At 40.0% G+C, this 23,654-nt stretch overlaps 1 protein-coding gene and 1 non-coding gene across 4 annotated transcripts in view; one reads left to right on the top strand and one right to left on the bottom strand.

The window, feature by feature from the left end:
* Window positions 1–23,654, top strand: part of SLC9A9 (solute carrier family 9 member A9) — a 630,944-nt gene that overhangs the window by 444,386 nt on the left and 162,904 nt on the right. The gene's annotated exons all lie outside the window — the stretch shown is intronic.
* TRNAG-UCC (transfer RNA glycine (anticodon UCC)) lies at window positions 17,273–17,346 on the bottom strand. Its single transcript has one exon. It is a non-coding gene; the product is annotated as a tRNA-Gly (tRNA).

Below are 23,654 nucleotides of genomic sequence, written 5' to 3'. Positions count from 1 at the left end.
ACTAGCTCTGCTGTTAGCCAAGAAACAAGAGATCAGAGTGTCAGGCTTTGCCCTACAGAGGCCAGTAAACAGTATTGTCCACCAAATAATTACACATGCCTACAAATACACCTCAGGAACCAGTGACGCAGAGCTCTCCGGCAGTGGTAAGTAATCTGGGATGGTAACCCCATCCTTAGTTTAGGGTAGGGTGTCACATGGAGTTAACAGAACTCATGAGAATGGAGCCCGTACCACAGTGCAAACCTTTCCTGGCTTCTCCCCGATAGGAATGCTGGACCCATCTCTTCAAAATACCTCAACCACAGTGCAGAAAGCCTTGCACACAAGAGCAATTCAGAACTTGTATTCCAGACAATATGAGAAAGTGCCCCCCAGCAAGATGACTTCTACAGTTTCCAGATTTTTGCTTCGAACATCTCAAAGAGTAATAGCTGGCTTTTATTGACTATTTACTCTGTGCTAGATAGTTAGAAAATAAAGTGCCAGGCATAAGACCTCCCTGTGACTCAGCCTCTAATCTATAAAATGGGGATGATAGCAGTAGCTACCTCCTAGGGTGGGTGAGGCCTTGCAAAGTGGCCCAGGGTCACCCCGCTGTCCGGCTACAGAGTCAGACTACAAGGCCAGGCAGCCTGAGCCCAGGGCCTGCACTCCCAACTGGTTCATTCTTCTGCTGCTCCAAATAAATGAGCTAATTCCTGAAGCCTGCAAACTACCTTGATTAACACATTCTCTGGGGAAAAAGAGATGTACTTTTATAAGCAAGACAGGCCAGTTAAAAACAAACACAGGAAATCTTCATCCCTCACAAGTGATGGGGTTGACCTGCTAGTGCCGCACAGAAGTTTCTTGCTGCAGATTTTTTTCCTTGACCTAGAAAAGTTAAAGGTAAACAAGGCCAGCCCTGATCTCAGGTAGCCAAGCAGGGACGTTTGCCTTCCTCAATTATAGGAATTTGGAATTAGAAGAATTTGTTATCCTCAGGCTCATTTCCCAACCCCATTTGGGATCCCAAGTCAGCCTGCTGTCAGCCCCTTCCTCAGATCAAACAAAAAATCACACATACTGCCCTGTGTCCATTGCAGAGTCAATAACTTTTAACTAGTGCAACGTCTCCACTACCATTATTTTAGTTAAATATTTAAAATTTATTTGGGTTTATGGCCCGTCCTATTTTATGTCATCCTAGAATGATTCCTTTATCATGTATACCCACTGGCTACAAAGTTTATAACAGCCACCATGGGAATGCAAACAGTGGTAAGGAGAGAACTGTCTTTAGTAATATTTTTTAATCTTAACAGTAGAGTTAAATACACCTGCTTACATACAGACTTCCTTTATTGCTGAGGTGAGGCAATGTCAATTTTATATAATGGAAGAATACATATAATCAAGTTCCCTTCATATCCAACTGTGTTCTGCCTGGTTTTCTTTCTAGCATCCAAAGTCTCATGCATGCTTAACAATTTACTTCACTGGTGTATTAACATAGTAGATCAGTGCACACATTCTGGCGGCAGACGGGACGGTATGGGGCCCAACCATGCCTCCCTCTCTTACTAGCTGTGGGACCTTGAGCAAGAAATTCAACCTCTCTATGCTTCAGTTTTCTTATTTGTAAACTTGGAACAATAATAATACCTACCTCTTTAGATTTTTATATGGATTAAGTATTGCATGTATAAATTTAGGGCACACAGTAAGTGCTCAATAAATGTTGCTGTAACACTACCCAAAAGACCACCTATGAGCCTTTTCTTATCCAAACACTCTTCTTCTGCCTATGGAATATATATACACACACACATACATACACATAAAGTGTTATTAATTAATTGTATTTATGAAAGCATGGTTTACATGGGGAATAGAAAGAAATAGCCTCTGAAGAGCTTAGTTCATTTTTTGTAATGATTAGATTCATCAGTTTTACAGGCAGCTCCTATTTCTGCATTCAAAATGATAAACCTCTTAAGGAAAAATGCTCACAAAAAGCGTTATATTCATCCAACAGCTCAGAAAGATTCTTTCTAGAACATGCTTTATTTCCTTCTGAACATGATAATCTTTGCTTAGGATCTCTTCAGATATTTCATTTGCACCGCTTCATCAGTGTGTATCAATTCATTATTTTGCACTGACTGTGTACCAATTTGTACATTTTGTCTCAATTTTTATTCATTGGCAGGTCCGAGAAATACCCTTTGTCAAGAAACATGGAAAACCAGTTTACTCATTTGAATGTAAACTTGTACTTAATATCCCCTACCTCTGACCCCCATTTAAAATTATGTTCTACTTTCCATAGGCTCTTCTAAAAAATGTTTCACAACTCCAAATATTTATTGCTTAAATCCATCTAGTTTGACATATTTTATTAAAGATATTGTATAACTCTAGTAGCCTATTGTTAACCTAAATATATCCTAGGTTTTTAACAAGCAGGGATTAGCAGCTCCTAAATTTGCCTCCAATGCCATCTGGGTTCTTTAATATGCTTTCTTTCTATGTACTGAATCTTGCTGGTTTCAGAGATAATAGTCTTTATGTTCATAACTGCCAGCTATCCTCCACTAGGCGTGTTCTTATTTATCTTCTCCAACATGCTCTTGAGAACATCGATGTTAATAAGCTTCACCCATTTATTAAGTTTACCAAACAGTGAACATTCTGCTCTATCAAAGAGAATTTATTAGCTTGCTACCATAAAGTATGATCAAATATAGGTGCCTTACTTTAAGTAATAGATGTATCTTTACTTTGGGTAATAGGTGAAGTCTGAAAAAAAAATATTTTAAATGCAATAGATGGAACTTGTGATCCAAAAGACTATGGAGGGGTTCCAGTTCTGGTCAAGATGGTGTAAGCACACTTACTCCCCTCTGTCTCTTCCAATGAATGCAACTAAAATCCCTGGCCAGAATGAATGTAGCAGTCATCTAAGGACTGTTAAAAGAAAGTGGTAGCAGATAGATTGGGGAAGGAAACCAGAATTCAGAGTACTATTAAAACAGTGATGAATTTCCCATTTTGTTTTCCTCTCTGGAATCTCTTGACCTGAACTCAAAGGCAGTTTAAAAGCCAGAACTGCACAACAAGGAAGAACTGCAAAAGAAATTATCTGTTTTGGACATAAGGAACAGGACAGAGGACTGTTGTGGGGCAAAAGAGTCGGGGAAATCCCCTCTTTTGTTTGTTGTTATCATTTACTCCATTCTCATCCCAATACCAGGCAAACCTGAGGCAGCAGTGGTAATGATGGCAGCAACAGTTGGGTGGACCCCAAATTCCCAACCAGAGGAACTGAGGTCCAGAGGCCTTGGGAAGAAGTCCCACTGCATTTTTTTCTCTCTTAATCTTATCATTGCTTGAGCTTGGAAACAGGCCCAATATTATGGAAAAATCATGAGAAACATGTAGCAGTGTAGGGAAACGGAAGCCCAGGGCTTTGGGAAGCCAGAAAACGTGGAAGACATTGTGGAGTAGAGGGAGCACAAGAAAGTGATCCGATAAAATTGTGTATAAACTTTTGGGCTCGCTTCCAAGCTATGTAAGCATGTATCTGAGCCTAAACAGCACACCAAAGTGTGAGACATGAGCTACAAGATAGAGCATCACTCAGGTCCCAGACTATATACTGGATGGCACAGGACATATACTGGATGCAGGACATGTGTGGATCATAGATCAAAATGTAAAATATAAAACTTCTAAAAGGAAACATAAGAGAATAATCTTCATGACCGTAAATTAGGCAAAGGAGTCTTAAATATTGTACCTAAAGCATCATGTACAAAAGAAAAAAATGATAAACTGGACTTCATCAAAATGAATATTTTTCGATTTGCAAAAGACACTGTTAAGAGAATGAAAATACAAGCTACATACTCACACTTAAAGAGAATGCATTGCTGGTGGGAATGCAAAATGGTATGGCCAATCTGTAAATCACTTTAGCAGTTTCTTATAAAGTTAAACATACAATTATTATAGGACTCAACATTCCCTCTTCTAGACATTTAGCCTAGAGAGCAAAATGGGGATAACAGGATCTGTCTCTGAAGATTAAATGTGTGAACATTAAATAAGAAAATACATGTTAAAGTCCATTAAGCAGAACTAAGCACTCATTAGTAACCTTATTTTACTCACAGCTTTTATTAGAAATGTCAGATAAATTTTAATAGTATTTTCAGCATATATTGCGATAATCACATAGTTTTTTCCTCTACGTTATTGATGTGATGAAATATATTGATAGATATCCTGGTATTGATTTTTTCCTACAGTTCTGCTATCTATAACAATAACTGAGGTTAGTCTATACTTTTCTTTTTCTTTTGGGGGGTAGAGGGGGCTGTCTTAATTGGGTTTAAATAGTGTTAAGGATGTACTACATTCATAGCATGAGCTAAAGACTTTTCTATTTTTTCATGGCCTAAAATAGCATAGCATAGAAATGATCAGATTTTTAAAGGCTAGTTAGAAGTCAGCTGTAAAACCATCTGGTTCCTGGAGTTCTTTTAATGGTGGGTTTTTAATCACCCTTCTAGTGTCTCCTATGGTAATTGGTGTATTCAAATGTAAAATTGTCATTTCTTTAAACTCAAAAATGGTCAAGTATTGTCAATTTCATATAGTTCAACTAAAAAGGATATCCATATACAATTTACCTAGTTTTATCCACTGTTAATAATATGCCTGTTTTGCTTTCTTGCCTTTATATATAAATATATATCACATATATACATATATATATATCACATAGATTAAATGTGTTTTTATTTATTCTTTTCTTTTTCGCTGAATCATTTCAATGTAAAAACAGACATACACTTCTTATCTAAATACTAAAGGATACAACTTTGAAAAACAAGGACATTCTATTAGGTAACCAAAATACCATTACTGTGTCTAAAAATATTAAAAACAATTAATAATTTTATCAGTACATACACAAATTTCCCCAGTTATTGCAAAAAAAATTATGTATAGATGTTTCTTAATTCATGATCAAATCAAGATTATGTATTATATTTGGCCAATGTTGGGTTTTTTTTAGTCTCTTTAAACCAGTTTCTCTCGTTTTCTTCCCCATGACATTGATTTTTAGAAGAAACCAGGTCAGTTGTTTTGCACACTATTCCACATTCTGGACTTGTTTGTTTCCTCCCAGCATCCATTAATATGTTCTTCTCTCTGCTATATTTCCTGTAAACTAGAAATTAGGTCAAGGCTCGAAATTCAGGTTGAACCTTTTAGACAAGTATATTCATTGGCAAATGCACAAGTCTTTCTTACTCGTTAGGGGTATGTTTCAAGTACAACTGTTGGACTGTACTATTCCACACGGTACCTGGTAGCCCCATGTCTTTTGACCATGTGGATGTGGCTAGTCCGAACTGAGACTTACCCTGCTGTGTAGTGAACTGTGTTCTCTCAAAATTCACATATTGAAGCCCTAATCCCCAGTGTGAGTATACTTGGAGACAGGGCTTTTAGGAGGTAATGAAGGTTAAATGATATCATGAGGGTAGGGTCCTAGCTGACAGGGCTGGTGGACTTGTAAGAAGAGAGATCGAGATCAATCGCTGTCTCTCTGCACACATGCTCCATGGAATGCAATGAGGACACAGGGAGAAGGTGGCTGTCTGCAAACCAGGACGAATGCCCTCAGTAGAACTTAGCCATTCTGGGACCTTGATCGTAGACTTCTAGCCTCTAGAACTGTGACGAAATTAAATGTCTGTTGTTTAAGCCAAAAAGAAAAGAATATTCATTGGTAATGCTCTATGCTTAATAATGTGTATTTCAAAAAAAAAATTAATAATGCGTATTTCATATCAACAGGCACGTAAGGTCAAGTTGTCCCACTCTCGGTGATGCTAAGTTTGTTCATATGGTTACAGCGCTAACCCCCATTGTAAAAGTATAGTTTTACCTTTGGAATTAGTTTTTAACCTATGGGGCAATACTTGAGCACTGTGTGAATCTCCTGTCTCCAATCTCTCTGTAAGCCACTGTTTTTAGCATCCATTGATGATCCTTTTCTGATTCAGTGATTACATTTGAGATGATTCAGTTCTGACTTCCTTTGATAGGTAATTTTTTGACAATTTCTTAGTTTACCAAATGATCACAGTTTTGATCACCTTTTTAAAAATTTATTCCTAATTTATCAAATTATGAGAATGTTATCAGTAATAATTCTACTTTTAAAATGTAAGATTTTCGGGACTTCCCTGGTGGTCCAGTGGTTAAGACTTTGCTTTCCAATGCAGGGAGTGTGGGTTCGATCCCTGGTCAGGGAGCTAGGATCCCGCATGCCTCGCAGCCAAAAAACCAAAACATAAAACAGAAGCAATATTGTAACAAATTCAATAAAGACTTTAAAAAAATGGTCCACATCAAAAAAATTTTTTTAAATAACAAAATATAAGTTTTCTTTGTGATCAAGTACATGACTGATTTGGATGTATATTCCATGGACATGAAAAGAAGTATATTTGCTATTTTTAAGAAAAAAGTTATGCACATATGTATTGAGTTTCTTGGTTATGTTACTCAAATTCCCTATATCCTTATCTATATTTTTACTAGATGTCAGATTCTGAAAGAGGTACATTAAATTTCCCACTATATTTTTTTTTTGTAGTCAAGGTTTTGCATTCTAATTTTATACAGTCTTTCACATATTTCTGATGTGTTGTGTGTAGTACACCATTTTATGATAGGGAATCTTCAAATTGTCTGGTATGTCTTTCTCATCCCAGAAATGAAACTTAAAATGGTTGTATCCTTCTTATATGTTCATGCCCCTCTTCTATCCTCTAGTTCTCATAATGTGGAATCTTAAAAAGTAATACAGCAAAGTCATTTTCATTAGCACTAGACAGTGGGGACTCCCTATTTCCTCCATTTCATTCTGGCTATAAGTAAGCAGTGAGCTAGTAGATTTCAGTGTTTTGATCAACATCATTTCATTCCCTGAAGTCCTTAACTTCTCTTCAGAAAATAAAGTCTTATTTTTTTAATCTATTATAATCTTTTACCTGCTAGTATGCACTTTAAACCTTATGGTTTAAAATGTGTAAAATCCAAAGAATTACAATAAAGCTCCCATTTAGCATCTACCCTGGAGATCAATTGCAAGCCAAAATATGGGATTTTAACTGGAGTTTTTAAAAATAAGTGTTGAATTCTATCACACAGAGTCACTTGGAAGAAATTGCTTAAGACAGGGAATTGCCCATTAGAGGCAAAATATGCTTTCATGCAGATTTCATTGTATTCGGTACAAGGAATGTTTGGAAGAGTCTTAGCTGTTCTTTTCTTTTCCTTTTCTTCTTTTTCTTAATGGGCAGAGTGTTCTATGCTTCCCAGTGCTAGATCTGTAGTGCAGAGTATAACTGGCCAGTTATGAAGCAACACTCATGTTTGGAGATGAGGGTGAAAAGCATCTCAACAGTTGACTTCTCAGTGGCACTGGCTGCTTATTTCTTATTTTCTGCAGGATTCAAAACGTACCTCAAAGGTCACTGCATGTCCCCCTGAGCCTCTTTGTCGCTCTTTCTTCTTGGGCACAGCACCCACACATGAGTCCCCACCAAGCAAATGATCATCTTTGTTTGGAAAGTTCCAGCTAAAATGCTGGGAATGGATTTGGTTCAGTCCATTCTGGGGCTACCACAGCCTGGGTTTCCTCACCTGCCCCTCTGCGTGGCCCTCCTGGGGCTCTGCCAGGGAGTGCAGCTGCCTGCCTGCAGCCTCTGTCCATGTGGGTTGCAGTTTATTCTGGTCTAGCCAGCAAAATAATCCCACCCTTCTCTTTTTTTTAAATTTTACTGTCGCCATGGATCTACTCATTTTTATACAGCACTCTTAGCATTTCAAAGGGATTCTCAGAGAAAGGGGAGAAAATACAAATGTTTGAAACAGTAATCTTAATTCTATTTTTCATGAGCCATTACCAGGCATTTAAGCAGGTGTTTAATTTTTATGAATATAAACTAATATATGCTTATTATATAAAATTAGAAAACTAAAAAATTATTTTAAAAAATGAAATTCATCTGAAGTCCTTCTATACAGAGATAATTACTAACAGTAGTACATTTTTCTATAGACTTTTTTATGGAAATCAATTTTTTTTAAACAAAACTCAGATCTGTTATTTCTTTACTTAAAATATAGCATGTTAACTTTCCAATTTTATTAGCTATCCTTTGAAATTATGTTTTCAAGGACTGAATAACAAAATCATATGAATATGCCAAAATTATTTATCTACATTGGCATTAGATTAGACTAGATTTATTTTAAACTGTTATAAATGATGTAATTATTTCATACATACTTGCATAAAACTTTTAGTATCTCTGATTTGTTTTAGAATAAAAATGAAATTAAGGAGTCAAGGGTAGAATATTTTCTACAGCTCAAAATATATTTTGCCAAATTGTTTCTAGTAAGGTCAGGTTAATTTAAACACGAACAATGTAATCTATTCTCTCCTTGGTGACTTTCCAACCTGTTTCTTATAGTCCAGGATTACTGCATGTTTTGAGGATGCCTAACAGTTTTCTAAAATTTTATCCTGATTCCAGAAGCTCATTTCTTCTAGGTCTTTAGGAAGATGTTCCTCTTTCTTCGTTCTATAAAACATCTTGGTAAGCTCTGTGTGATTTTTCTTGTCTCCAGTAGTATTTGAAGATGGAGAAAGATTTCCAGACCTGGTATTTGCCAACATACAGGTATGTGGATTGCCCCAGGCTCCCCTAAACAGCCATCTGGTTGTTCATCACATTATTTTCTGGGAGCCATAGCAAGCAAGTCAATTTGCAACATCTGTAGCCTAGGCTCTAGGATCAAGCAAATATTCCTCTTTGAAGCTATGCCCTATGTGTAGAATTTTCTGTCATCCTCACTTCTCAGTCTTGAGGCCCTCTGAACCAATGCTGCACACTCTGCTCCTGGCATCTCCCCACCTGCACCTTGGCTACCACTTTACTTATGGGACATTTATACCCCTGGAATGCAATGTGCCATTGCAAATGGTGACCTCTGTCCCCCATCCTTTCCTTCACTCATTCACAGTCATTCAGCAAATATCTATTGAGCTTCTATTCTGTGCCAGCCACCAGATAAAGCATAGAATACAAGAAACCACAGTCCCTGCCATTGTGAGGGTGACACAACACCCCCAACTGCCACCTTGTATCCCACCCTATGACTTTCTTCTCTAGGTGGTTTGGTTGATACCAGTTCTCTAGGTTGGGGCAGATAGTGGGGCGAAGAATATAGTGTGTTTCAGCTGTCTTGCAGACAGGCAAGTTTGCTGTATTCCATGAAGTGGGGTAGGGGTAGGGATAGGCCACTGGTTGCTCTTCTCAAAATAGCTTATGATTATTATTTTTTCAACATCTTTATTGGAATATAATTGCTTTATAATGTTGTGTTAGTTTCTGCTGTGTAGCAAAGTGAATCAGCTGTATGTATACATAGATGCCTATATCCCTTCCCTCTTGTGTCTCCCTCCCACTCTCCCTATCCCACCCCTCTACGTGGTCACAAAGCACCGAGCTGATCTCCCTGTGCTATGCGGCTACTTCCCACTAGCTACCTATTTTATATTTGGTAGTGTATACATATCCATGCCACTGTCTCACTTTGTCCCAGCTTACCCTTCCCCCTCCCTGTGTCTTCAAGTCCATTCTCTGCATCTGAATCTTTATTCCTATCCTGCTCCCAGGTTCATCAGAACCATATATATATATTTTAGATTCCATATATGTGTGTTAGCATACGGTATTTGTCTTTCTCTTTCTGACTTACTTCACTCTGTATGACAGACTCTATGTCCATCCACCTCACTACAATTAACTCAATATCATTTCTTTTTATGGCTGAGTAATATTCCATTGTATATATGTACCACATCTTCTTTATCCATTCATCCGATGATGGACACTTAGGTTGCTTCCATTTCCTGGGGATTGTAAATAGAGCTGCAATGAACATTTTGGTACATGACTCTTTTTGAATTATGGTTTTCTCAGGGTACATGCCCAGTAGTGGGATTGCTGGGTCATATGGTAGTTATATTTGTAGCTTTTTAAGGAACTTCCATACTGTTCTCCATAGTGGCTGTACCAGTTCACATTCCGACCAGCAGTGCAAGAGTGTTCCCTTTTCTCCACACCCTCTCCAGCATTTATTGTTTGTAGATTTTTTGATGATGGCCATTTTGACTGGTGTGAGGTGATACCTCATTGTGGTTTTGATTTGCATTTCTCTGATGATTAGTGATGTTGAGCATCCTTTCATGTGTTTGTTGGCAACCTGTATATCTTCTTTGGAGAAAAGTCTATTTAGGTCTTCTACTCATTTTTGGATTAGGTTGATTATTTTTTTGATATTGAGCCACATGAGCTGCTTGTATATTTTGGAGATTAATCCTTTGTCTGTTGATTCGTTTGTGAATATTTTCTCCTATTCTGAGGGTTGTCTTTTTGTCTTGTTTATGGTTTCCTTTGCTGTGCAAAAGCTGTGAAGTTTCATTAGGTCCCAGTTGTTTATTTTGTTTTTATTTCCATTTCTCTATGTGGTGGGTCAAAAAGGACCTTGCTGTGATTTATGTCATAGAGTATTCTGCCTATGTTTTCCTCTAAGAGTTTGACAGTGTCTGACCTTACATTCAGGTTTTTAATCCATTTTGAGTTTATTTTTGTGTATGGTCTGAGGGAGTGTTCTAATTTCATTCTTTAACATGTAGCTGTCCAGTTTTCCCAGCACCAGTTATTGAAGAGGCTGTCTTTTCTCCATTGTATATTCTTGCCTACTTTATCAAAGATAAAGTGACCATATGTGTGTGGGTTTATCTCTGGGCTTTCTATCGTGTTCCATTGATCTAGCTTTCTGTTTTTGTGTCAGTACCATACTGTCTTGATTACTGTAGCTTTGTAGTATAGTCTGAAGTCAGGGAGCCTGATTCCGCCAGCTCCATTTTTCTCCCTCAAGATTGCTTTGACTATTTGGGGTCTTTTGTGTTTCCATACAAATTGTGAAATTTTTTGTCCTAGTTCTGTGAAAAATGCCATTGGTAGCTTTATAAGGATTGCATTCAATCTGTAGATTGCTTTGGGTAATATAGTACTTTTCACAGTGTTGATTCTCCCTATCCAAGAACATGGTATACCTCTCCATTTGTTTGTATCGTCTTTAATTTCTTTCATCAGTGTCTTATAGTTTTTTGCATACAGGTCTTTTTTCTCCTTAGGTAGGTTTATTCATAGGTATTTTATTCTTTTTGTTGCAGTGGTAAATGGGAATGTTTCCTTAATTTCTCTTTCAGATTTTTCATCGTTAGTGTATTGGAATGCAAGAGATTTCTATGCATTAATTTTGTATCCTGCTTCTTTACCAAATTCATTGATTAGCTCTAGTAGTTTTCTGGTGGCATCTTTAGGATTCTCTATGTATAGTATCATGTCATCTGCAAACAGTGACAGCTTTACTTCTTCTTTTCTGATTTGGATTCCTTTTATTTCTTTTTCTTCTCTGATTGCTGTGGCTAAAACTTCCAAAACTTTGTTGAATAATAGTGGTGAGAGTGGACAACCTTGTCTTGTTCCTGATCTTAGAGGAAATGGTTTCTGTTGAGAATGACATTGGCTGTGGGTTTGTCATATATGGCCTTTATTATGTTGAGGTAGGTTCCCTCTATGCCCATTTTCTGGAGAGTTTTTAGCATAAATGTGTGCTGAATTTTGTGGAAAGCTTCTTCTGCATCTTTTGAGATTATCATATGGTTTTTATCCTTCAGTCTGTTAATATGGTGTATCACATTGATTGATTTGCATATCTTGAAGAATCCTTGCATTCCTGGGATAAACTCCACTTGATCATGGTGTATGAACCCTTTAATGTGCTGTTGGATTCTGTTTGCTAGTATTTTGCTGAGAATTTTTGCATCTATGTTCATCAGTGTTATCAGCCTGTTGTTTTCTTTTTTTGTGACATCTTTGTCTGGTTTTGGTATCAAGGTGATGGTGGCCTAGTAGAATGAGTTTAGGAGTGTTCCTCCCTCAGCTATATTTTAGAAGAGTTTGAGAAGGATAGGTGTTAGCTCTTCTCTAAATGTTGGATAGAATTCACCTGTGAAGCCATCTGGTCCTGGGCTTTTGTTTGTTGGAAGATTTTTAATCACAGTTTCAATTTCAGTGCTTGTGATTGGTCTGTTTATATTTTCTATTTATTCCTGGTTCAGCCTTGGAAGGTTGTGCTTTTCAAAGAATTTGTCCATTTCTTCCAGGTTGTCCACTTTATTGGCATATAGTTGCTTATAGTAATCTCTCATGATCCTTTGTATTTCTGCAGTGTCAGTTGTTACTTCTCCTTTTACATTTCTGATTCTGTGGATTTGAGTCTTCTTCCTTTTTTCCTTGATGACTCTGGCTAATGTTTTATCAATTTTGTTTATCTTCTCAAAGAACCAGATTTTAGTTTTATTGTTCTTTGCTGTTGTTTCCTTCATTTCTTTTTCCTTTATTTCTGATCTGATCTTTATGGTTTCTTTCCTTCTGCTAACTTTGGGGTATTTTTGTTCTTCTTTCTCTAATTGCTTTAGGTGTAAGGTTAGATTGTTTATTTGAAATGTTTCTTGTTTCTTGAGATAGGGTTGTATTGCTATAAACTTCCCTCTTAGAACTGCTTTTGCTGTATCCCATAGGTTTTGGGTGGTCATGTTTTCACTGTCATTTGTTTCTAGGTTTTTTTTGATTTCCTCTTTGATTTCTTCAGTGACCTCTTGGTTATTTAGTAGTGTATTGTTTAGCCTCCATGTGTTTATATTTTTTACAGTTTTTTTCCACTGTAATTGATGTCTAGTCTCAGAGCATTGTGATCGGAGAAGGTACTTCATATGATTTCAATTTTCTTAAATTTACCAAGGCTTGATTTGTGACCTAACCTATGATCTATCCTGGAGAATGTTCCATGAGCACTTGAGAAGAAAGTGTACTCTGTTGTTTCTGGATGGAATGTCCTATAAGTATCAATTAAGTCCATCTTATTTAATGTGTCATTTATAGCTTGTGTTTCCTTATTTATTTTCATTTTGGATGATCTGTCCATTGGTGAAAGTAGGATGTTAAAGTCTCCTACTATGATTGTGTTACTGTTGATTTCCCCTTTTATGGCAGATAACATATGCCTTATGTATTGAGGTGCTCCTATGTTGGCTGCATAAATATTTGCAATTGTTATATCTTCTTCTTGGATTGATCCCTTGATCATTATGTAGTGTCCTGCTTTGTCTCTTGTAATAGTCTTTATTTTGAAGTCTATTTTGTCTGATATAAGAATTGTTACACCAGGGCTTCCCTGGTGGTGCAGTGGTTGGGAGTCCGCCTGCCGATGCGGGGGACACGGGTTCGTGCCCCGGTCTGGGAGGATCCCGCGTGCCGTGGAGCAGCTGGGCCCGTGAGCCATGGCCACTGAGCCTGTGCGTCCGGAGCCTTTGCTCCGCAGTGGGAGAGGCCACAGCAGTGAGAGGCCTGCGTACCGCAAAAAAAATAAATAAATAAATAAATAAAAAAACCAGAATTGTTACTCCAGCTTTCTTTTGATTTTCATTTGCTTTTCATTTGCTTGGAATATCTTTATCCATCCCCCCACTTTCAGTCTGTATGTGTCCCTAGGTCTGAAGTGGGTCTCTTGTAGACAGCATATATACAGGTCTTGTTTCTGTATCCATTCAGCCAGTCTGTGTCTTTTGGTTGGAGCATTAAATCCATTTACATTTAAGGTGGTTATAGATATGTATGTTCCTGTTACCATTTTCTTAATTATTTTGAGTTTGCTTTTGTAGGTCTTTTTCTTCTCTTGTGTTTCCTGCCTAAAGAAGTTCCTTTAGTATTTGTTGTAAAGCTGGTTTGGTGGTACTGAATTCTCTTAACTTTTGCTTGTCTGTAAAAGTTTTAATTTCTCCATTGAATCTGCATGGTATCCTTGCTAGGTAGAGTAATCTTGGTTTTAGGTTTTTCCCTTTCCTCACTTTAAATATGCCCTGCCACTCACTTCTGGCTTGCAGAGTTTCTGCTGAAAGATCAGCTGTTAACCTTATGGGGATTCCTTTGTATGTTATTTGTTGCTTTTCCCTTGCTGCTTTTAATATTTTTTCTTTGTATTTAATTTTTGAGAGTTTGGTTAATATGTGTCTTGGTGTGTTTCTCCTTAGATTTATCCTGTATGGGACTCTCTGTGCTTCCTGGACTTGACTATTTCCTTTCCCATATTAGGGAAGTTTTCAACTATAATCTCTTCAAATATTTTCTCAGTCCCTTTCTTTTTCTCTTGTTCTTTGGGACCCCTATAATTTGAATGTTCATGCATTTAATGTTGTCCCAGAGGTCTCTGAGACTGTCTTCAATTCTTTTCATTCTTTTTTCTTTATTCTGCTCTGTGGTAGTTATTTCCACTATTTTATCTTCCAGGTCACTTATCTGTTCTTGTACCTCAGTTATTCTGCTATTGCTTCCTTCTGGAGAATTTTTAATTTCATTTATTGTGTTGTTCATCATTGTTTGTTTGCTCTTTAGTTCTTCTAGGTCCTTGTTAAATGTTTCTTGTTCTTTCTCCATTCTATTGCCAAAATTTTGGATCATGTTTACTATCATTACTCTGAATTCTTTTTCAGGTAGACTGCCTATTTCCTCTTCATTTGTTTGCTCTGATGGGTTTTACCTTGCTCCTTCATCTGCTGTGTGTATCTCTGTCTTCTCATTTTGTTTAACTTACTGTGTTTGGGGTCTTCTTTTTGCAGGCCGCAGGTTCATAGTTCCCATTGGTTTTGGTGTTTGCCCCCAGTGGGTAAGGTTGGTTCAGTGCGTTGTGTAGGCTTCCTGTGGAGGGGACTGGTGCCTGTGTTCTCGTGGGTGGGACTGGATCTTGTCTTTCTGGTGGGCAGAGCTGCATCCTGTGGTGTGCTTTGGGGTGTCTGTGAACTTAGTATGATTTTAGGCATCCTCTCTGCTATTGGATGGGGTAGTGTTCCTGTCTTGCTAGTTGTTTGGCATGGGGCATCCAGATGGAGAGATGGAGATCTCTGGGAGAGCTCTCTCTGATTGATGTTATGTGGCGCCGGGAGATCTCTGGTAGTCCAATGTCTTGAACTCGGCTCTCCCACCTCAGAGACTCAGGCCTGACACCAGGCCAGAGCACCAAGACCCTGTCAGCCACACAGATCAGAAGAAAAGGGAGTAAAAAAGAAAGAAAAAAAAATTTTTTTAATAATAAATTAATTTTTTTTAATTTTTAAAATAAAAGAATAAAAAAAGAAGAGAGCAGCCAAACCAATAAACAAATCCACCAATGATAACAAGTGCTAAAAACTAAACTAAGATAAACATAAAACTCAGAAGGAAATCAGTCACAGACTGCAAAACCCAAGTCTACATTTGCTCCCAAAGTCCACCACCTCCATTTTGGGATGATTCATTGTCTATTCAGGTATTCCACAGATGCACGGTACATCAAGGGGATTTAATCCACTGCTTCCAAGGCTGCAGGGAGAAATTTTCCTTTCTCTTCTTTGTTCACACAGCGCCTGGGGTTCAGCTTTGGATGTGGCCCCGCCTCTGCATGTAGGTCACCCTTAGGCCTCTTTTGGGAAATCTGAGATCTTCTGCCGGTGTTCAGTAGGTGTTCTGTAGGAGTTGTTCCACATGTAGATGTAGTTTTGATGTATTTGTGGGTAGGAAGGTGATCTCCACGTCTTACCCCTCCACCGTATTGAAGGTCCCTCCTCCAGCTTATGATTACTGAAAACTCCTGTGAGATTCTAGCACTAGCCTGCCCGTTATTTTAGGTTTTCAATGGTATTGGAGTTGTTTGCCTTTTCTGGGCCTTCAAAAGCATTTTAGTAGGAAATCAGGAGGGGTACCATTAGGGACTGCTAACGTGAAACCATTTTAAACAGAAGTCACACAAGGCATTTGCAAATTTCGACTTGCTCTGTTTCCTTTATTCAAGGTAAACTTTGAGGCAATCATTTTCTCAGAAATTTTTTTGTTGGCAACACAACAAAAGTAGCACAAAAGTATAGGAATAAATATATTTTGTAAAGCTACTGATGATTATTGATAGTATAGTTTTGATTTTTTTGTTTTACTTAATATTTTTGCCTCCAATCCTGAACACAAACATCTGGCTGTGATTTTGTTTTTTTCTGTCACTGAGCCAAATCCTGTCTAACTCAGTAGGATACTAAGGTGAAATGAAAATCTGGCCTGTGTTTACATCCTACAGTTAACGTCTCTTTGGATTGTTCAGTGTGTCTCATAACTTCTAATACATGCTATAAAAATAAATAGCAACATCGTAATTTTGTCTTCTGCCAAGTGTATTTGTGATAGGTGGGGCTTGGGGATGGGGGATACAGAGGTAGTTTCAAGCATGTGACGCACATCAAATGGAAATGGGAAAAAGGCAGAATGTTGCTGATGGTAGCATTCTCTACCTTAGACCGTGAGACTTCCCTTTGTCTCCTAGCTTTTAGCATCATGCTTGGCACTCAGAAGGCACTCAGGGCCTTTGAGGGCTGCGCAGAGATAATCCTAAAGTTCCCTAACCCATGAACAACCCCGCTCTGCTAGACAAGCTCATTCGTACCTTCTCTCCTCCCCACAAGCCCCCATCACCTCTTCCCCAGCTTTCTCTTTCCTTTGATGATCTTCTCGATTCACTAAGAAAACAGAAGCAATCAGAAGATCATTTTCACAAGCTCCCCCTTTATCTACCTACTTCCCTGTATCAACGCCCTTAAACTCCACCTTGTTGTATTACAAGGGGCAAACTAATCTTGCTCCAATTAAGCCTCATCCTCCTGTTCGTGTGTTACTCTCATCCTCTCTCACTTACCGGAAGACATCACTCCAGCATTTAGCTCTCTTCTCTCTCATATCATCATTTGCCCCCATTTGCCCCCTTCCCTGAATAATTTAAAAACCTAGTGTTATCACTCTCATCTTAAGTAAAAACAAAAAACCTTTCCTGCCCACACATCCCCCTCCAGCTATAACCTCATTCTTTGCTGTCCTTTATAGCAAAATCCCTCAAAAGCGTTTTCAAATCACAGTATCCACAAATCCTCTCCTCCCGATCTCTCTTGAATGTACTCTGATATTGCAGTGGCCCGCATCATTCTGCCAAACTGTCCTTACCACTCTTTTTTCTTTTCTTTTTTTGGCTGCGGGGCTTGCAGTAGTTCCCTGACCAGGGATCGAACCTGGGTCCCCTGCAGTGGAAATGCGGAGTCCTGGACCACTGGACCACCAGGGAAGTCCCTGTTCTTACCAGTCTTGATGCTCCCCTGCATGTTGCTAAATCCAATGGTCAAGCCTCACTTTTCATTTTATTGGACGATCAACAACATTTAACTCAATTGATCCTCCTTTTTACTTGAAACCTCCTTCTTCACTTGGATTCTAGGACATACTCCCTCTAATTTTCCTAATACCTACTGTGCCACTACTTAGCTAGTCAGTTTTTGCAGCAGGGACAGTAGCCCAAATATCTCAGTGATCTGCAACCACAGAGATGTTTGCTGATGTTTGATGTTTGTTGTGCAAGTTATGTAAAGGCTAGGAGTCACCTACCTGTCTGACTCTACTGGGCTCTACTTAGCTGCAGCTCGGCTGGGCTTGACTCCTCTTGGCTGCCGGTTGGCTGGAGCTCTGCCATCTGTTTTCTCATCCTAAAACCCAGGCTAAGGAGCAGCCTTATCTGGAACATGCTTCTCTCCCACGACAGGAGAAAGGGCTGAAACCTCCAAAGTCTCTAAAAGCTTCCACTTGGACGTAGTGTGTATCATGTTTACTCACATTCCACTGGGCAAAATAAATCTGTGGGTCACATCATGTATAAGAAAGGGATAACACACATGAAGCTTGCCCCTCCCCTTAAGCCCCTGAGACGAGGTTCATTGAGACCGTTGACAGGCTTGATGAATGTCCCCAGAGGATTGAGAGACCCAGTGTCAGACCTGCTGCCTGACTCACCTGGAGAAATCTAAAGAGCCAGGAGCTGGCTGAAACAGCCTGCAACAGAGTGGGAGCCACAGTTTAGGAAGCTGATGTGTTTCCACCGAGAACGCATCTAAGGAGCATGTTTCCTGTCGACGTATCATGTGGTGTAATAGGCTGATCCTGTTGTGTTGAGTTGTCGTAGACCTGGCCCTAGAATGTCACCCGGAGAGGCCAGAGATCACAGCGGAAGAAAGCCAGGGCTATACAACTGGTTGTTCAGGGGCCAAAGGAGGGGTGGATGAAACGCACAAACCATGTAGGAAACCACAGGTTAGAGAGCCCTCTGGGCTTCCTGAAGAGCCCTCACAAATGCCCACACGGGTCAACTTCCAACATCTGTCACAGCCAAAGGAAATGGCACCTTAGTTGTGCCAGACAAATGAAACCTTTCTTGCCTATTTACTTCTCCTCCTTCTCCTGTCCCCTAACCTTGGAGAAGACAAGCTAGCAAGTAGGAGTGGAGTGGGAAACATCAGGAGGATCAAAAGAAAGATGGATCCTTGCAGCAGGCCCAAGCTGGTGAAGGGAACTCACTTGGAATGAAACTCAGATTCTGATATTATTACATGTGACTGAACATAGTTACTACCTGAGACTATTTCTGTGATTACAAGTGACCAGAGGACTCTTTTTTAAATTATTTTATTTCTTTTTGAATAGGAAATGCATATATAAAGTACAAAATTTGAAAGATACAAAAGAGTAAATAATGAAAAGTAAGTCTGCCCCACCCATATGTATAACATACTAGACACACTCTCTTTATAGTGTATTTTCTTCAAGTAGAGTTGATTTACAACATTGTGTTAATTTCTGCTGTACAGCAAAGTGCTTCATATATATACATTCTTTTTTACATTCTTTTCCATTATAGTTTATCACAGGATATTGAATATAGTTCCCTGTGCTATACAGTAGGAACTTGTTGTCTATCTATCCAATATACACTAGTTTGCATCTGCTAATCCCAACTCCCAATCCATCCCTCCCCCACCCTCCTGCCTTGGCAACCACAAGTCTGTTCTCTATGTCTGTGAGTCTGTTTCATAGATAAGTTCATTTGTGTTGTATTTTAGATTCCACATATAAGTGATATCATATGGTATTTGTCTTTCTTTTTCTGACTTACTTCGCTTAGTATAATAATCTCTAGGGCCATCCATGTTGCTACAAATGGCAATTTTCATTCTTTTTATGGCTGAGTATTATTCCACTGTGTGTGTGTGTGTGTGTGTGTGTGTGTGTGTATATATATATATATATATATATATATATATAGTACCACATTTTCTTTATCCATTCATGGGTCAGTGGACATTTAGGTTGATTCCATGTCTTGGCTATTGTCAATAGTGCTGCTATGAACATAGGGGTGCATGTATCTTTTTGAATTATAGTTTTGTCTGGATATATGCCCAGGAGTGGGATTGCTGGATCATATGGCAACACCATTTTTAGTTTCCTGAGGAACCTTCATACTGTTTTCTGTAGTGGCTGCACCAATTTACATTCCCACCAGCAGTGTAGGAGGGTTCCCTTTTCTCCACACCCTCTCCAGCATTTGTTATTTGTAGACTTTTTAATGATGGCCATTCTGCCCAGAGTGAGGTGACACCTCATTGTTTTGATCAGAGGACCATTTTTTAAGCTATCTGAGAGTAATAAAAAGTCATAGGACCAGCCCCACAGAAGGAGTCTGTAGAAGCAGAGGTGTGTGTGTGTGTGTGTGTGTGTGTGTGTGTGTGTGTGTGTTGGGTGGAGGGGAGAGAGGCCTGAGAAAGGTGTTTTCTTTCTTGCTGCATGAACCACATTCGCTCCAAGGGCTCTTGACCCCTGGGCTCGTTGCTTCCACCGGCCTGGGTTTTCTCCATACTAAGAAGTTACATCACAACTTCATGGTGTCTTCACTGACATCTTTGATCATGAGGCTCCAGGAGGCCAGAACCTTAGTTTACAATTGGCTGCCCTCACACTTGACCCCGTTTACGTAAAGGAAATCTAGGCATCTGGCCAATTCAGGACCAAAGAATTTTGCAGTGGGGGTGTTGAACTTCATTTCCTTTTTCATTTATAAACACGGTTGGAGCTGATTCCAACGTGTTTTTAGGAAGTCAGTAAAAACATTTAGGCGTAACTACTACTGTTTTATGAAATTTCAGCTATTGTTTTCACCTTGCCTGTGCTGAGATCCAGAAATACAAAGCTTGGTGCGGCCGTGGGGGAGTGGGGAGGCGTTATGTCATTACAGAACCTACTTCAGGTTCAGGAAACTCTGAACCCACCATCCGTTTCCTACTTTACTAAGGCAAGGAACGCAGTCGAGTGTGTGACCAAGGGTAACATGATTCAGGTTAAGAACTGGGTCTGTGGACTTTGTTTCCTGGCCAAGAGAACTACAATTCAATTGCTGCTAGAGTTAAGTGGAAAATATATACTTTTGCCTTCATTAGAGCTATTGTTACTTCTAAAGACTTGTTGAGAACAGAAGCTCAAACTCAAACATGATAGCATGGATTCTAGTTATTGGAAACGAAGAGAGCCCTTGGGAATATTGCCTTCCACTCCCAGTTCTACCCATGCTCCATGTCTGACCTTGGATATCACACCTCAGTCCTTACACTTGAAAGAGAGACTATCGCTCATTAGCACTCAACACTGGGCAAATTAAAAAACGCTCATTTAGACACAGGTTTGACTAATGTCATCTTATCCTTATGTGGATTTATTGATCTAGTTCTTCACTTCTTAAAATGGTACCCTTCACAGAAGCATCTTGGGATACAGGCAGCACATTAAAACAGTAATTAAAATAGAGAAAACATTGCAAAGCAGCAATTAAAAGAGCAGCAAATAAGGTTACATCTTAAAACACTATTATGCGTAAAACCTGAACACAGGGCTCACCTCATCAGTATAGAAGGCACCTACGCAAGCAGTGCACAGGAGACTTGGGGTGGCTTTGAGAAATCATACATGGGAAGCACATGATGATAAAATTATCCTAAACCTTGCTTCAAAATGTAATTTTCCATCCCTCCCCACCTCTGCCCTACTCTGTTCACCTAGAGGGTGGCTTGCTGTACACTGTGCTTTCACGTGTCTGTTCAGCCAGAAAGGGTTACAGAGGGTTCAGAAACTCCTTTCTTTCCCAGAGGCTGTAACCGGAGTCCTCAGTCATACTTTACACGGCTTAAAGGGCCGTTGATGATGCTTAAGTACTGGAAACAAAGGATTATAACCTCAGAGAACATTCTACCAACTGAAATAGGAAAAGCCTTGTCCTTCACCACCAGCTCCGACCTCACCGGGTCCCACAAACCCACCCAGTTTCCTTACACGACCCCGCGGGCCCTCGCAGCCCGTCACACACCTAACCCAGCCGACTAACTGGCCTCACCCAGCCTGTTTCGCTTTCCCCTGTTAATGAAGGATACTTGAAAGACGTGGCTTTTAGAAGTTAGGATTTGCGTGGGTGGCAAGCAGTTTACAAAAGCTGATCACGCTGCCATTGTCTGGCTGTTAGGCATGTGAGAGCTCGGTGAACGTTCCGAACTGGGGAGTTGAAAGTACATTATCTCCGTTATGTTGAACCAGGGCGCCAAGATGCTGTTCTCCAACAACACACTGAGTCCTTTCAGAAGCTGCTCTGTAGGAAGTCCAACTTGCTGTTTGTGTGAAATCGTCACTGCATGTCCATTTTGGTTCATATGGTACTTAAGAGGCAGCGTTCCACTGTGCCAGCGCCTGCCTCTGCAGCCCTGGCTCCGGTTCCACCCTCCCACCTTCTCTCACTCTAGCGGGGCCAAACCTCTCAGGATGCTCAATTCAGTGAACAGAATTCCCAGTAACAGCATCTTTAAATCTATAGTTCTGGACCAAGCTCTGTAGAATAGCAACCCACAAAAGTTATGCCAGGCTTCTTTTAAAGTGTCTTCTGTATGAACATATTTAAACAGTTTCAATTTTGCCAGCAAAGCTCCTTTGGGGGATGTACCGTTCAAGTAGTTTTCTACCACAAAGCCCTCTGTGATCATTCTGGGAGTTCTCATCAAAGAGAGAAAGAGCATCTCGATGTTCAGTGAAGACCCTGCCTTGGGAAGCAGAGGCTTGCTGAGGCCCTTGGCGAACCCCTCCAGGTTCCTAGGGCTCATTTCATAAAGAACTTCATGTACCCATTGGGATGTGTCCCCACTCTGTCAACAATAAACAGTAGGGAAGTCTCCCAGAATTCAAACCACATTAGCATGGTGGCGATTAAAGAGATCATTAGAATGCCTTAAAGGACCTTTTGATTTCACAGGAAACGTGAAGTCGCTGTGTTCTCAGAGCTCGTAAAATCCTTAGGTGGGTCTCCCCTGCCGAGGAAAGCGGCAAACCAAGGTCAAACACACTCTCCACTAGCATCAGCCTGTGTTCCCCTTGTTTCCTGCACCATTCACTCCATCTTAACTGTCCCTTTCCTGCTCTAAGCACAGTTTGAATGTGGCTTAAGTGAGCATGAAGACAAAGCAACTTGCATTGGCTAATTCTGCAGCCCTGGGAAGCCCGTAAGGTCAGGGGCAGGCTGAATTTGGCACCAGGGTAGCCTCTGAACTCCTGAACACATAGAGCCACTGTGGGCTTACCTTTAAAGCCCAGACGTAGGTGCCAGAGCTTTAGAAGAGCCACCTCTGCCCCTAGCAGGACTGGCTTCTGCTTCGTCCTTGTGGCCACAGCTGCCCCTGAACTGTCTCCTCTCCTCAGAGCCAGGGTCCCTGCATTCTCTGCCCCACCCTCTCCTTTTCATTCACCTGGTATTTATTGGGGTCTCTGGGTGGGCGACACAGAGGAATGGCATGGTGCCAAAAGGTGGCCCCTTACTAGGGGGACAGATTACACATGAATGCCACATGACTCCACAAACCAGGAAGTGATAGGTAACCCACTGCGAGGTCCTTCCTCCATCCTCTGCTCCTGAACCCCCAGAGCTCAGGCTGCCTTTCTTGCCTTAATTCTTCTTCCTACTCCACTTTCCACCTGGTGCTGATTGTGGTGACTTCTCATCTGTGAACCTTTCCTGATCCCACGGAGAACTGACCCTGTGCCTCCACTGGACTCTCAAGGTACAGCGAGATAACCAGAGGCAGTGCGAGGCTGTGGCTAGGAAGATAGGCTCGGAGGCCCAACTACCAAGGTACTAAATCTTAGGTCTCTTTAGCTGTGTGACTTGAAGCAAGTCTTTCTGTGCCTGTTTTCTCATCTGCAAAATGGGACAATAGCACCTACTGCACAGGGTTATTGTGAGGGATTAACTAAGTAAACAGAAAAGGCTCCAAACAGTGCCTTGCAAGTAATAAGTTCCTACAATTGTTGTGCATTATTACTGCTGTCACTCGTGTTAGGCTGTGTTATTCCCTAGGATATAGACACCGCTCATTTAACTTTATATCCCCACCCCTTGCAGCTGTGAGTAGCACAGAGTGGGCAATCGCACAAGGTTAACACTGTACAAATTGAACAATTGCATAAATGACTGAATCAACAAGCAGAAGGACCTTAGCAAGGACAAAGGAAGCAGCATCT

Source organism: Delphinus delphis, chromosome 4 (assembly GCF_949987515.2).
Source record: "Delphinus delphis chromosome 4, mDelDel1.2, whole genome shotgun sequence".
In the NCBI taxonomy this organism is placed as follows: domain Eukaryota; kingdom Metazoa; phylum Chordata; class Mammalia; order Artiodactyla; family Delphinidae; genus Delphinus; species Delphinus delphis.
This window is presented reverse-complemented; position numbering and strand designations above follow the sequence as displayed.